This window comes from Caretta caretta, chromosome 6 (genome assembly GCF_965140235.1).
Source record: "Caretta caretta isolate rCarCar2 chromosome 6, rCarCar1.hap1, whole genome shotgun sequence".
Classification (NCBI taxonomy): Eukaryota; Metazoa; Chordata; order Testudines; family Cheloniidae; genus Caretta; species Caretta caretta.
This window is the reverse complement of record NC_134211.1, coordinates 22,707,682-22,723,139: the sequence shown is the minus strand read 5'-3', so window position 1 is coordinate 22,723,139 and position 15,458 is coordinate 22,707,682.

Here is a 15,458-nt window from a genome sequence, read left to right as displayed (position 1 = left end):
CACGAGTTGGGTCCGGACCTCTTGAGTCTGGGGGTCTCAGTCAAGGCGGTAGAGCCGCTCGTGGTTGAGTTCAAACCTAGGCCATTGGGTGGTGCGCCACGCCTCCACGACCTCACCATCCACCCAGGCCAGCTGCTCATAGGCAAACAGGAGCGTAGGGTCCTCCCTTTGAGCTCAGCTAAAGTCCACCAGGTCAGGAGAGGGACCAGCCGTTTCCAGGCCATCCTGCCTGGGGGTGGGACCTGGGTCAGCTCCAGGGTCGGAGCTCGAGTCGGGTCCTGTCTTCCTCTCAGGCGGAGCTCCCTCGAATGTCTCTTTGGTGGGTAGGGATTGGAGCACCTCGACGAAGTCTGGTCAGTCGCGGCCCAGGATCACTGGATAGGCGAGGGATGACGCCACTGCCATGTTCATTAACTGAGTTGCTCCGTTCACCGTGATGGGGACCTGAACCGTGGGGTAAGATTTTATGTCTCCGTGGATGCACTGAATCCGTACTTCCGCAATGGTCCGCTTGGTGTCTGAGAAGAGCGCCTGGCGGACAAGGGTCTGCCCACAGCCCGAATCAACTAGACCAACCACGGGGATCCCGGCGACTTCCATGGGAGCTCTCAGTTTGGCCACGGAGGGCGGATGGGCCCATCGCTCGCCGGTGCACACCAGGCCAAAGTTGCAGTGTCTGTGTCTGTCTCCCTCCCTGGTGCTCTTCTCACTAAGCAAAGGGTCCTGCCCTTTGTACTTCCTGTCCCACCCCTCCCCTTCCGGGGACTGGCGTAAGCTTGGTCTGGCCCCGCCCACTCAGGCTGAGAGGGTGGCTCTTTACCCTCTGGTTCGGAGGGAAGCCACCCTGGCTCCCTACAGCCACACAAATAATCACTAATTATTTCCTTGTCCTTAAAGTTTGTCACTGTTGACGTTACTTCAGCCTCTGTGGTAGACCTGGACATGGTCACAATCATGTTAGCTGAGACATGCCACAAATTGCGTGGCACCATAAAGGGCTGACCCTGTCATTGATGCCCATCAGTATATGTATCTGGATAGATGCTAATACAGTGAAATTAAATTCCATTCAAATGAATGATCTGTCGAGACAGCACAAGCTACACTGTGTTTGAGGTGCAGGTTTTCTGGCTGTACTTGCAGTTAGCATTAAAGGTGAGTTTTTTTAATTAGTATATAGAGTGCCTGTCACCAGAGCAACACCTTCCCACCTACTGTATATAAGCACTGTGGATGTGTTTGTGTTTTCTACTGGAATGAGGAGGGAATTTTTGCAGTGACATTGTTTTTGAACAGAAGATTATGTTACCACATACTTAGTGTGCAAATACATAAGACTTCCCCAGCAGATGTACAGCATTGCCAGAAAGATGTTCTCTTCTGCATACAACTGAAGTGCTAAACCAACACTTTTAAGCCAAATATCAATGGACACAAAGTCTGGTCTATTCAGAGCTGCATGTAGCAGAGCAAAAACAACAATGGAATGAAAATATCTGCCAAGTTGGTAGGTTGACATCAGGTCTGTGGTAAAGATTTAGTTCATCTGTCCAAGCAATGCCAGTTTTTCTTAGGATTCACAGCATGTCAATCACACAAAAAAGAAATCTGGCTCTCTGTCCTATGTTTTGATTGATATCACTGAGTTTGAACTTGTGCTGGAGGGAGGAATGCCTTTTGTATGGTTTTCAATTAAAAGCTTATATGGATAAGTAAGTGTTTCTGTGTGCTTGTCATGTGAAATGCTCTTTCCCTCGTACTAAAGGTATAGAAACAAAGTACAGTGCTAACACTTTTTATTTTCTCCATACATAAATATCATGCTATATGTCTGTATTAACCATGTAGGGCCCAAATCTGAAGTCTTTATTCAGGCAAAACTTCTCCTGCATGTATTTCAAGGACTGCAAGATCAGATCCACTGGTTTCACTACGTAGTTTCCTGAGTAAAGAATCATCAGTGACCGCAGAATTGGGCCCGGAGGTGTTACTCACTGGTACAATGTAAGTACATAGGATTACATTTTATCATTGGTATGTTTGTGCTGTGGAGCTAGATTGCTAAAGTGGACTTAAGCCCACAGAGGGCCAACATATGCCCTGAGCAGGACAGCTAAATAATGCTGCTGTGGCTGACCCACAGCTCTCTTGTTCAGGGGTGGAAGTCACAGATTCTGAGCCAGATCCTCAAAGTTACTTAAGTGCCTGAATCCCATTTAAATCATTAAGTGTTAGGGGCCAAAATAAGGTGTCTATTTACCTTTGATGATCTGGGCCACTGTCCCATCCGGGCACTGAGAAATAGCAATGAGGTCCCTGGTGAGGGGGGAGACTGGGTCCAGGTGGGTAGGGTACAGATCATATAGCACTTGTGTGATAAAGCAAAGCAGGGTTCTGATGAGCAAGTTAATATTAGGCCAGGTAAGCAAACAAGGAATATTATGCCCTTTCTCCTTAGAATATATTTATTTTTAAATAACATTTATAGTGAGAATTCTGCACTTGTGCAGATTGGACTAAAGTGGTTATTTATACAACAGTTTAATCGGTAAACCGCTTGTGGAATTTTCATTTCTATTTATCATATTTTTGCTATAGTAAAACATTTCTCCTTCAGCGCTCTTTTTCTTTCTTCTTCCATTTATAATTTGTATTTTGGGAGAACCTAAAAGCTCCACCAGAGCTTTGGCCCAATTTTATTAGGCACTGAACAAACACAGTAGATGGCCCCTGCCCTGAAGTACCCTTCTACTTGGTACTGTAGAGAAGTCAAAATCCTTGGTTAGATCAGTCTGCTGCTGTGGGAATGAATTAGCGATCCAGGATTACATAGCAGAATCTTAGTTAGTCATTGTCTTAGAGGAAGAGCCAGGCTCTTTATTGAGATCCAACTTCTTTTCACCACTCAGAAGGTGCAAAGGGGCTGTAGTTTAGCCACAAACTCAGCAAAGAATTCCAGTGTCAGAGGGGAATTCCCTGCTGGTGTAATATTTTGTCTCTTTCCTGTTCCTCCTCCCCACGCAAACACATTGGGGTAAGGTGTGGGAAGAAGATGTGGCAGCTATCTTTCCAGCTTAGATGCTAGCCACCAATAGTGCAAAGGGATGGTGGGGCTGTGGCAGCTAGGGGAGAGGGGGGAGACAGCAATAGAGGAATTGGGGGCAGAAAGGAGAATATGAAGCAGTAAGTAGAGGCTGGCTGAAAGCAGCTTGGTAATGCTTGTGGTGGGGCCTTTTGTAGGAGTGGCAGAACCTCTCTCACATTGGTTTAAAAGGTGAGCAGGAGGGATGAAAGCACAAGCCCTTAGAAGAAACACTTCTGCCTGAGCTGTGTGTGTGTAAATCCCCTTTCTTCAAAGGACTCAATGCTTTCTTTTTCCATCAGCCATAGACCTTCAGTGGTTGAGTCTCAGGCAGCTGAAACATGGCAGGCAGTGCCCAGGCCTAGATGAGACTGGATTTATCTACCACTTCAAGCCCTCTGGCTTCTCCACCAAATTGTTTTGCTAATCTAGTGTAATATCCACTTTAGTGACTGGCTGACTCACTGGTATCTGACCAGCTCTTCAGACTTACCTTTAACTGAAGCAGCAATGATGCAAAGAAAATAGCTGCATGAAAGTCAAACTTTTGGAGAGATGCCATCTTTGAGTTCAGAGCCATCCAATAAACTTTATTGTGGGTGACTTCAAGGAAATCCTGGTGAAAAAATTTTATTTGACTCTTAATCATTCTTCAAACCTGAGCCTCAACATTTGAGACTTAGTACAGAGTCTTTTCCAACATTTGAAAAAATGATTTGAAGGGGAAAAATAAGTAAAAAAAAAATAATAATCCTGAATTAGAGCTGAATTTCAGACAATTAAACCAGTCCTTCATACTGAATATTTCATAGTAAACAATTGTGGGCCAAGTTCAGATACGTTACGAGCAGAAAAATTCCATTGACATTAGTGGAGTTGCAGCTGCTTACACCAGGTCCGAATTTAGCCAAGTGTTTATAGGAGAGCAATTAGTACATCCACCATATGTTCAATTTATAAACCACTCAGAGAAACTAAAACATTTTAGGCTTGGACTTTCAAAGGGCCCTAAAGGAGTACAGCATCCAAGTATAATTTCCTGGGAACTGATTATCTAACTTCCTTAGGCTCTTTTGAAAACCCCAGCCCTAAAGTGTAACATCTGGGAATTACGTATGAAATTTGCCCTCACTGCAGACTGCCAGGGCAAGGCCTATGTTTAGGGACCTACCAAATTCATGGCTATGAAAAACATGTCACAGGCGGTGAAATCTCGTCTCCCCCTGTGAAATCTGGTCTTTTGTGTGCTTTTAACCTATACTATACAGATTTCACAGGGGGAGACCAGCATTTCTCAAATTGGGGGCTCTGACCCAAAAGGGAGTTGCCGGGGGGGGGGGGGGGGGTCACACGGTAATTTTAGGGGGGTCATGGTATTGCCATCCTTACTTCTGTGCTGCTTTTAGAACTGGGTGGCCGAGAGCGGTGGCTGCTGACTGAAGGTCCAGCTCTGCAGGCAGCAGCACAGAAGTAAGGGTGGCAATACCATACCATACCTTCAGAGCTGGGCTCCTGGCCAGCAGCCACGGCTCTCCAGCTGCCCAGTTCTGAAGGCAGCATTACTGCCAGCAGCAGCGCAGAAGTAAGGGTAGCAGTACCCGCAATCCCCTCCACGATAACCTTGTGACCCCCCACAACTCCTTTTTGGGTCAAGAGCCCTACAATTACCACACCATGAAATTTCAGATTTAAATAGCTGACATCATGAATTTAACAATTTTTAAAATCCTGTGACCGTGAAATTGACCAAAATGGGCCGTGAATTTGGTAGGGCCCTATCTATGGTACACTTAAATCCCATCTATTGTCCCAAAATGTGGGACTGAAGTGAGGCATAGGCCTGTTGTATTGATTTTAAGGGCCAAAAGACTTATTGGTGCTTATAAACTCTTTTACTGTTCAACATTAAAACAGTGTTACTTTGATTCCTTAGATTTGGGGGGCTGACAGAAGCCTTGGTTTACTAGATATTTTGGCAAATACCCCACAGCATGTATTATGAAGTTGAAAGTTTATTGATTAACCACAAGAAGGAGCAAGAAATTAAAAGAAGCATTTATACTGAAACTGAAATTGAGTGATTGTGCAAAACAAACAATTAAAACCGTTGAAGTCTCTCTCCTTTTGGAGTCAAAATATTAGAGGCTCTTATTTTCAGAATAACTGTTCTCTTATGAAAAGGAACTTCTCTTATGAAAAGTTAATTTTACTTCCAATCCTGAGGTGTAAAGAGTATTCACTTATCCTGTTTCTAACAAACAGACAGATGCAAGGTGGAGGAGAGATGGGATATAAAAGCCAAGGTAGGGGAAATACAGATTTTGTTGATATCTTTAGAAATACTTTGGCTCACAGGTTGGCCTAGGCATCTGTTGCCTGAACACTGGCTTACATTCTGGTCAGGGATGTCATTTGATTTGTTCTTTTCTTCTTATACAGGAGTGTAGTAATCTCATCTTGCAGTGCTAATGCAATGCAGTTGATTTCAGAATTTGATGAAAAGCTGAGAGGATAGGAGGAAAGAAGTGTGGGAGGAAGCAATACAACAGGAAATAAACAGAACAGGACCTTACATGCCTTTGAGATGCTGGCAATTATGTATCCCCATTGATGGACTGAGGACGGGATGTCATGGTAATATAATGATTTTCAGAACTCACGAGTGAAAAACAAAGCTCCTTGAACAAGGGCGAGGTCTGTTGGGCCTCCTCTCAGGAAGAAACTCTTTCAGTCTGGTCTGCTCTGTCTATCCGGGGGTCAGGGAAGATGAGATGAGAGAAGATGGGCTGGATGGAAGGTGGGATGGGAAACGATTTTTTTTTCAAAGTTTCTTTTAAGAACCCTGCAAAGGGAAAAGTGGGTGGCATAGTTCATGCCCTCATTATTTTGTTCACCAGTCAGGCCTAATCTCCAACACACCAATTTTGGTCCATTAACTTCTGGTTCCACATCTTCTGTTTTTACCAAACATGATTCCAACAGTCCTTGAATCATGTCATCAGGCCCTTTTGGTTTGGACTGATCCAGTTTCTCTGTTTGGTTTTCTTGCAACTGTTTATAACCGTTAATTACTGGAAACAACTTGACCTATTTTCCATGGTTAATTCCCAAGCAGGCAAAAAGATATAGGTTATTGTGACATATTATGAACTTGCATATACTTTTTACATTTGAGCTTACTATTGGGGAAAATTTTTAGATCCAATAATCACAACAGGCCTTATGCTGACTCATGTGCAAAGGCAAATTTCACCCAGTGAGAATAAAACATGCTATTCTAACACTTATGATACTACCACAAGCCTTTTACACTCATGCTTAAGGGAAAATGTTAGGGTCCAAGTTCCCTGCTGGGGTCAACTTTCAGTGGAGCTGCACTGGTTTATAGTAGCAGAGAATTTGGCCCTATGTATTTTTTCCTGCTTCTGTAAATATATATAGCAAAAGGGATGGTATAACTCAGAAACATTTGTGCCAGAAGGTTGCTATCTTTTTCACACATTAGACGCATAGAGCCAGGTCCCCAGCTCTTATAAATTAGCATAACTCTATTGATTTCAGTAGAGATGCACTGAGAAACACATGCTGAGGATTTGGTCCATACTGTAGTGCCAGTGAAGTGCCAAATGGATAGTGGAGCCACCCATTATAAGAAATGTTAAACTAAGGTCCCTTATGTTCACCTCTGGGGGCTAATCAGAGGTGGACCTGAGCTGGAAAATTCAGATCTGTGTTCTGGAGTGTTTGGATCTGGGCCACATTCTTTTCCGTTACCTGTGGCTAGAGTCTGGCCTATACTTGTATAGCTCTGTTTCACAGGTATGCAAAGCAAGGCTTCAGTTATTTTTTAAAGTTTGTAAATATAAATGTACCTGCTGCTGGCTCCAGGCAGGATCAGAGCATGCGCCTAGGAGGAATGGGGCATTGCAAAATGACAGAAGTCCAGGAGAGGGAGCATGGTGGAGGAACAATGATAGGAGAGTAGATGACATTTTGTGCCAATATATAAATAAGGGCAAACATAATTATAGACCTGGGTAATTATAGGCCTGTCATCCTGACATCAATCTCAGGCAATATAATGGAGTTGCTGATACAGGACTCAATTAATAAAGAAAGGCTAATGTAATTAATGCAAATCAATATGGGTTTATGAAAAATAGCTCCTGTTAAACTAACTTGATACCTTTTTTTGGTGAGATCACAGGTGTTGTTGATAAAGGTAATATATTTAGACTTCTGTAAGGCATTTGACTTGGTACTGAATAACATTTTGATAAAAAACTAGAACAATATAAAAGTAACATGGCACATGTTAAATGGATTAAAACTGGATAACTGATAGCTCTCAAAAGGTAAATGTAAATGGAGAATTGTCACAGTATGGGTCTGTTTTCAGCAGGGTCCCACAGGGACTGGTTGTTGGCCTATGCTCGTCAATATCTTTTTCACTGACCTGGAAGGAAACATAAAGTCATCACTGATTCAGTTTGCAGATGACACAAAAACTGAAGGAGTGGTTAATAATGAAAAGGACAAGATCATTGATTAAGTGTGATTTGAATTACTTGGTAAACTGGGCACAAGCAAACAACACACATTTTAATATGGATAAATGTAAATGTATATCTGGGACAAAGAATGTAGGCCATATTTACAGAATGCGGGACTCTCTCCTGGGAAACAGTGACTCTGAAAAATGTTTGGGGGTCGTGGTGGATTATCAGCTGAACGTGAGCTCCCAGTGTGACGCTGTGGCCAAAGAGCTAATGTGATTCTGGGATGCATTAACAGGGGAATCATGTCATGTCATGGATGGTTATAAACTGTTCAGGAAGGACAGGCAGGGCAGAAAAGGTGGGGGAGTAGCACTGTATGTAAGGGAGCAGTATGACTGCTCAGAGCTCCGGTACGATACTGCAGAAAAACCTGAGTGTCTCTGGATTAAGTTTAGAAGTGTGAGCAACAGGAGTGATGTAGTGGTGGGAGTCTGCTATAGACCACTGGACCAGGGGGATGAGGTGGATGAGGCTTTCTTCTGGCAGCTCGCGGAAGCTACTAGATCGCATGCCCTGGTTCTCATGGGTGACTTTAATTTTCCTGATATCTGCTGGGAGAGCAGTACAGCGGTGCATAGACAATCCAGGAAGTTTTTGGAAAGTGTAGGGGACAATTTCCTGGTGCAAGTGCTAGAGGAGCCAACTGGGGGGGGGAGCTTTTCTTGACCTGCTGCTCACAAACTGGGAAGAATTAGTGGGGGAAGCAAAAGTGGATGGGAATCTGGGAGGCAGTGACCATGAGTTGGTTGAGTTCAGGATCCTGACACAGGGAAGAAAGGTAAGCAGCAGGATACGGACCCTGGACTTCAGGAAAGCAGACTTCGACTCCCTCAGGGAACGGATGGGTAGGATCGCCTGGGGGACTAACATGAAGGGGAAAGGAGTCCAGGAGAGCTGGCTGTATTTCAAGGAATCCCTGTTGAGGTTACAGGGACAAACCATCCCGATGTGTCGAAGGAATAGTAAATATGGCAGGCGACCAGCTTGGCTTAACGGTGAAATCCTAGCAGATCTTAAGCATAAAAAAGAAGCTTACAAGAAGTGGAAGGTTGGACATATGACCAGGGAAGAGTATAAAAATATTGCTCTGGCATGTAGGAATGAAATTAGGAGGGCCAAATCGCACCTAGAGCTGCAGCTAGCGAGAGATGTTAAGAGTAACAAGAAGGGTTTCTTCAGGTATGTTGGCAACAAGAAGAAAGCCAAGGAAAGTGTGGGCCCCTTAATGAATGAGGGAGGCAACCTAGTGACGGAGGATGTGGAAAAAGCTAATGTACTCAATGCTTTTTTTTGCTTCTGTCTTCACGAACAAGGTCAGCTCCCAGACTGCTGTGCTGGGCATCACAACATGGGGAATAGATGGCCAGCCCTCTCTGGAGAAAGAGGTGGTTAGGGACTATTTAGAAAAACTGGACGTGCACAAGTCCATGGGGCCAGATGAGTTGCATCCGAGAGTGCTAAAGGAACTGGCGGCTGTGATTGCAGAGCCATTGGCCATTATCTTTGAAAACTCGTGGCGAACGGGGGAAGTCCCGGATGACTGGAAAAAGGCTAATGTAGTGCCAATCTTTAAAAAAGGGAAGAAGGAGGATCCTGGGAACTACAGGCCAGTAAGCCTCACTTCAGTCCCCGGAAAAATCATGGAGCAGGTCCTCAAAGAATCAATCCTGAAGCACTTACATGAGAGGAAAGTGATCAGGAACAGTCAGCATGGATTCACCAAGGGAAGGTCATGCCTGACTAATCTAATCGCCTTCTATGATGAGATTACTGGTTCTGTGGATGAAGGGAAAGCAGTGGATGTATTGTATCTTGACTTTAGCAAAGCTTTTGACACGGTCTCCCACAGTATTCTTGTCAGCAAGTTAAAGAAGTATGGGCTGGATGAATGCACTATAAGGTGGGTAGAAAGTTGGCTAGATTGTCGGGCTCAACGGGTAGTGATCAATGGCTCCATGTCTAGTTGGCAGCCGGTGTCAAGTGGAGTGCCCCAGGGGTCGGTCCTGGGGCCGGTTTTGTTCAATATCTTCATAAACGATCTGGAGGATGGTGTGGATTGCACTCTCAGCAAATTTGCGGATGATACTAAACTGGGAGGAGTGGTAGATACGCTGGAGGGCAGGGATAGGATACAGAGGGACCTAGACAAATTGGAGGATTGGGCCAAAAGAAATCTGATGAGGTTCAGCAAGAACAAGTGCAGAGTCCTGCACTTAGGACGGAAGAACCCAATGCACAGCTACAGACTAGGGACCGAATGGCTAGGCAGCAGTTCTGCGGAAAAGGACCTAGGGGTGACAGTGGATGAGAAGCTGGATATGAGTCAGCAGTGTGCCCTTGTTGCCAAGAAGGCCAATGGCATTTTGGGATGTTTAAATAGGGGCATAGCGAGCAGATCGAGGGACGTGATCATCCCCCTCTATTCGACATTGGTGAGGCCTCATCTGGAGTACTGTGTCCAGTTTTGGGCCCCACACTACAAGAAGGATGTGGATAAATTGGAGAGAGTCCAGCGAAGGGCAAGAAAAATGATTAGGGTTCTGGAACACATGAGTTATGAGGAGAGGCTGAGGGAACTGGGATTGTTTAGTCTGCAGAAGAGAAGAATGAGGGGGGATTTGATAGCTGCTTTCAACTACCTGAGAGGTAGTTCCAGAGAGGATGGTTCTAGACTATTCTCAGTGGTGGAAGAGGACAGGACAAGGAGTAATGGTCTCAAGTTCCAGTGGGGGAGGTTTAGGTTGGATATTAGGAAAAACTTTTTCACTAGGAGGGTGGTGAAACACTGGAATGCATTGCCTAGGGAGGTGGTGGAATCTCCTTCCTTAGAAGTTTTTAAGGTCAGGCTTGACAAAGTCCTGGCTGGGATGATTTAATTGGGTATGGGTCCTGCTTTTGAGCAGGGGGTTGGACTAGATGACCTCCTGAGGTCCCTTCCAACCCTGATATTCTATGATTCTATGAATCTCGAGTAGGAGTAGAGAGGTTATTTTACTTCTGTATTTGGCACTGGTGCAACTGCTGCTGGAATACTGTCCCCACAAGTCAAGAAGGATGTTGATAAATTGGAGAGGGTTCACAGAAGAGCCGTGAGAATGATTATAGGATTAGAAACCTGCCTTACAGTGATAGACTTGAGGAGATCAATCTAGTTAACAAAAAGAAGGTTAAGGAATGATTTGATTACAGTCTATAAGTAATGGGGAACAAATGTTCAGTAATAGGCTCTTCAGTCTAGCAGAGAAAGGTAAAACATGATCCAATAGCTGGAAGTTGAAGCTAGACAAATTCTGACTGGAAATAAAGTGTACATTTTTATCGGTGAGAGTAATTAACCATTGGAATAATTTACCAACTGTCCTTGTGGATTCTCCATCACTGACAATTTTTAAATCCAACTTGGAGGTTTTTCTAAAAGAGCTGCTTTCGGAATTATTTTGGGGAACTTCTATGGGTTGGGCCATCAAGGAGATCAGACTAGATGATCACAATGGTCCCTTCTGGCCTTAGAATACATGACATAGAGTTGTGCTACCAGACCTTGGAATGTGTGGCTGTGGAGGAAGCCAGAGGAGGGAGTTCTTAGAGGTGGGAGGCCAGGAGATTGGCAGAGAGTAGAGAAGGGATGAATAATAATAATAATTACTATTTTATTTTATTATTTATTATTGCTATTATTTATTATTTGCCTTGTGGTAACACCTAGGAACTCCAGTCTTGGACCAGGACCCCATTGTGTGGGACACTGTAGAAACACAAAACAAAAAGACAGTCCCTGACTCCAAAGAACTTACAGCCTAAGAATAAGACAAGAGATATAGAAATAATGAGACAATATTGGTCAGCATGATAGGTAGTGGTCTCAGCACAAAAGGAGGCACAGGGGATCAGAGGGCATGGAAACAGGGTGTAGTGGTACCTGTTCACTAGAATATACACAAATGGGAACAATAATGAGCTGTGAAAAAAAGGTGAGGCAAATTCAGTAAACTTTTGCAAAGAATCTTTTGAGGAATTTGTCCAACTTCACTGAAAATGGACCCATTTGTTAAATGAACAGATCTGTTCTGACACTATTCACATCTTACTCATCTGTCCTTGTAGATACCTTCCATCTAATGGCAAGAACAAGCATAAGACACAAATGTCAATGCACCTATGTAGTGAGGCGGTGTTGCCTCCCTCTGAGCCAGAGGGGGAGGAACCACCCTCCGTGTCCAAGTGGGCGGAGCCAGGCCTGCCTTGCCCCTCTTGCTGGAAGTATGTCACCAGGGTATGAAATATAAAGGGCGGGGCCTCCCGCTCAGTTGGAGTACAGACACTGAAGGAGGCAGATTGACTGCTGGGTGTGTTCTCTCTCTCTGCAGCTAGAGGCCAGAGCTCATTGACTACTGGGTTTGCTCTGGCTCTGCAACCCAAACCCAGAGCTAACTGCCTACTGGCTTTGCCCCATCTCTGCAGCAAGAGACCAGGGCTAATTGACTCTTGGCTTGCCCTGTCTCTGCACCAAGGGACCAGGGCTGATTGCATCCTGGATTTGATCTGGGCCCGCAGCTAGAGCCCAGAGCTAACTGACTGCGGGGTTTGCTCTGTCTCTGTTTCCAGAGGCCAGAGCTAATCAACTACTGTGTTTGCTCTGCCCCTGGCTGAAGGGCCTGGAGCTACTTGTTGCCTGTGTGGGCTCTGAGCCATGCTAAAAGGGCCCAGAGACCACAGACTAAGCAGTGCACAGCCTCTGCGTGCAGAGCCCAAGGACTATAGATGGTTGGCTACTTAGCCCATTAGACCAGTTAGGATGCTAACACCTAATGCTAATTCCCCTGATAGTAGGTAGCGGCCCCGACAACGTAGGGAGGCGGTGTGGCCACCCTCCGACCCAGAAGGGGAAGGACAACTGCCACGCCACTACAACCTATCACAGCCTGTTCTGTCAGGTTATCAGCCTTGTGAAAGAGCATAAAGAAGGAGAAAATTAGTTATGAAGCTGGGTACAAAATGGGAAAACTCTCAAGGAAGACATTTCACCCCACACTGAAAATTTACAGCTTGAGAAGTTGTTGTTAAGGTCAGGATTAGGTCAAGGAGGGAAAGGAGATGCATTTTACAGCACTTTACCCTCCAGTTATTTGTGTTCCATCACTCATCCACGGCTAAGGTCTTCCTGCTTTTTATAGGAAATACTATTGTGTAATGACAGAGATGAGGCTGACAAGGTGCATAACCCTGATGGATCTATCTCTTCATTAAATCAGATGTTCCTCACAAACCTGCATTCAGCACCATTTCCCCTTATTGTACTAGGATAGCAGTGGAACCTTCAGCTGAGGTTCAACTTCCGACAGCCCCATGCATTGAGATTTCAGCAACTGCACCCAGGAATAGCATTTTGTGGTGACAATGGTGGTAGCTATGGTGTAATAAAAATGCCACTCACTTTTCCAATATAGACATGAATAGAGATGGTCTTTGGGGGCCACTCCCCCACCAATTTGGGGACCAAGAAATGACCAGGTTCATCTCAACTTTTTATTAAAAAACTGCAGGTTTTTAGCCCTTTTCATTATAAAAATGTTAGTGAAAATATAAACCAATTGGACTGTGTTGTATAGAGCTGGGGCAGGACAGATTTTGTGGTTTAACCATCAGCTAATGCAGATGAATGTTCATTTTTTATTACACTGGACAATGTTCATTTTTATTACATCCATTAATAGGTAGTTGGCCAACTGACTGAACTATCAGAAAAGTGGGCAGTTCAATAGATATCTTGAGACTTAAACTGCTTAGTGTGCATTTGAAGTTATTCAAACATGTGAAAATCTTGTTACCAGACTGATTTTCAGCTTTATGACCTGTTCCAACTAGACCTGAGCTTCTTGAGATGCTAGTCACATCACTTAATGAACTGCTGGAAGGCTCTTATATACCAGGGTGATGGGTTTGAAATAAGAACCAGAATAGAAGAGAATTCAGATCAGATAAGAAACTTAAAAAATTGAATTTTTTAGGGTAGCACCTAGAGGTCCCATTGTGCTGTGTACTGTACATACACACAGTGAAAGACAGTCCCTGCCCTGAAAAGCTTACACCTAAATACAAGAAGACACCAGGGATACAGAAGTTATATATCTTGCTCAGGGTCACAGAGCAGGTCAGCAGCAAAAGAGCCAAGCTCTCCTGAATCCCAGGCCAGTGACCTAACCACTAGTCCATGCTGTCTCCCAACTCTGCCTTTCATTACCCCTGTCTCATTATACAACCTTCCCATTTTATACAAAAGTCAAAATTCTAGTGTTTGGGAGTTTTTCATGCTTTGCTTCTGAATTTTGATGGATCTCTAATGCTTGAACAGGGCAGCCCAACTTTTACCAAATTATTGTCTATCACAAATGTGACTTTCTCATGTGAGACTATAACTATGCCTTGCCCTGGCAGAGCCACGTTCCAGTGCTTTTTAACATAATATGCTCTTTTCTGTAGCCCAGCAAAGAATTAGGCTCTTTAATAATTCTTGTAGCTGAAAATGATTAAATTGATTGGTTATTCTACAATAGAGTATCCAGGACAATGTTTAGAGCATCCAAAATGTCATGCTTAACAAAAAGATTCACAAGAAGAATTATAACTTCATTGCTAGACTTTCCATGGCATTGTATTTACTGTCCCCAAGAACTAGGTTCCAAAAGAAAGTAGAAGGGCAGCATAACTGTATCCTTCCACGGATGCAGAGAGCCATAGTGGCAGAGCAGAGGAGCTTTGGCCTTTATTTTGACCCATTGGCTGGAACAGCAGCTAGCTAGGTAGCATTGCTGCAGCTCCACAGGCTACCTACAATTCTGCCCACTTCCAACCGACGCAGAGTTCCCCATACCAGCTTATTGCTTAGGCTTTGTGCATGTGGCGTGCATTAATTTCTGCCAAAATATGGCTACTTTACAGTGCCACGTGAACAAGTTACATGAAAATGTCATCCTGGCAACAGCCGTTTTCATCCTGTGCTCTCTGCATAATAGCATAATTTGAGAGTCCATTTAAGTTCCAAGCTTAGGTCCAACTTGTGATATATTTTCTCACGCTGAATAGTGCCCCACACCATGAGTAGTTCAAATGGAGTTGATGGGATTAGCTGTGGAATAAGGTACGCTCAATGTAAGGGTATCACTGTCTGTACCCTAGCAAATAAGAATATCATTTGTTAATACTTAATAAAATACAAGTATCCCCAATTACTTCTCCCTTTGACAAATCAAGCTCAAGTTAGCAGTAATTTCTCATTTTTTTAAATCTTTCCAGTGTACAAACATAGTAACAATATATGACAACCTTCTTAGGAAAAACTAGTAAGGATTAGGGCTGTCAAACGATTAAAAAAATTAATTGCGATTAATTGCACTGTTAAACAATATTAGAATACCATTTATTTCAATATTTTTGGATGTTTTCTACATTTTCAAATATATTGATTTCAATTACAACACAGAATACAAAGTGTATAGTGCTCTCTTTATATTTATTTTTGATTACAAATATTTGCACTGTAAAAACCAAAAGAAATAGTATATTTCAGTTCATCTAATACAAGCACTGTAGTGCAATCTCTTTATCATGGAAGTTGAACTTACAAATGTAGAATTATGTACAAAATATAACTGCATTCAAAAATAAAATGGTGTAAAACTTTAGAACCTACAAGTCCACTCAGTCCTACTTCAGCCAATCGCTCAGACAAACAAGTTTGGTTACAATTTGCAGGAGATAATGTCTTGTTTACAATGTCACCTGAAAGTGTGAAGAGGCTTTCACATGGTACTGTTGTA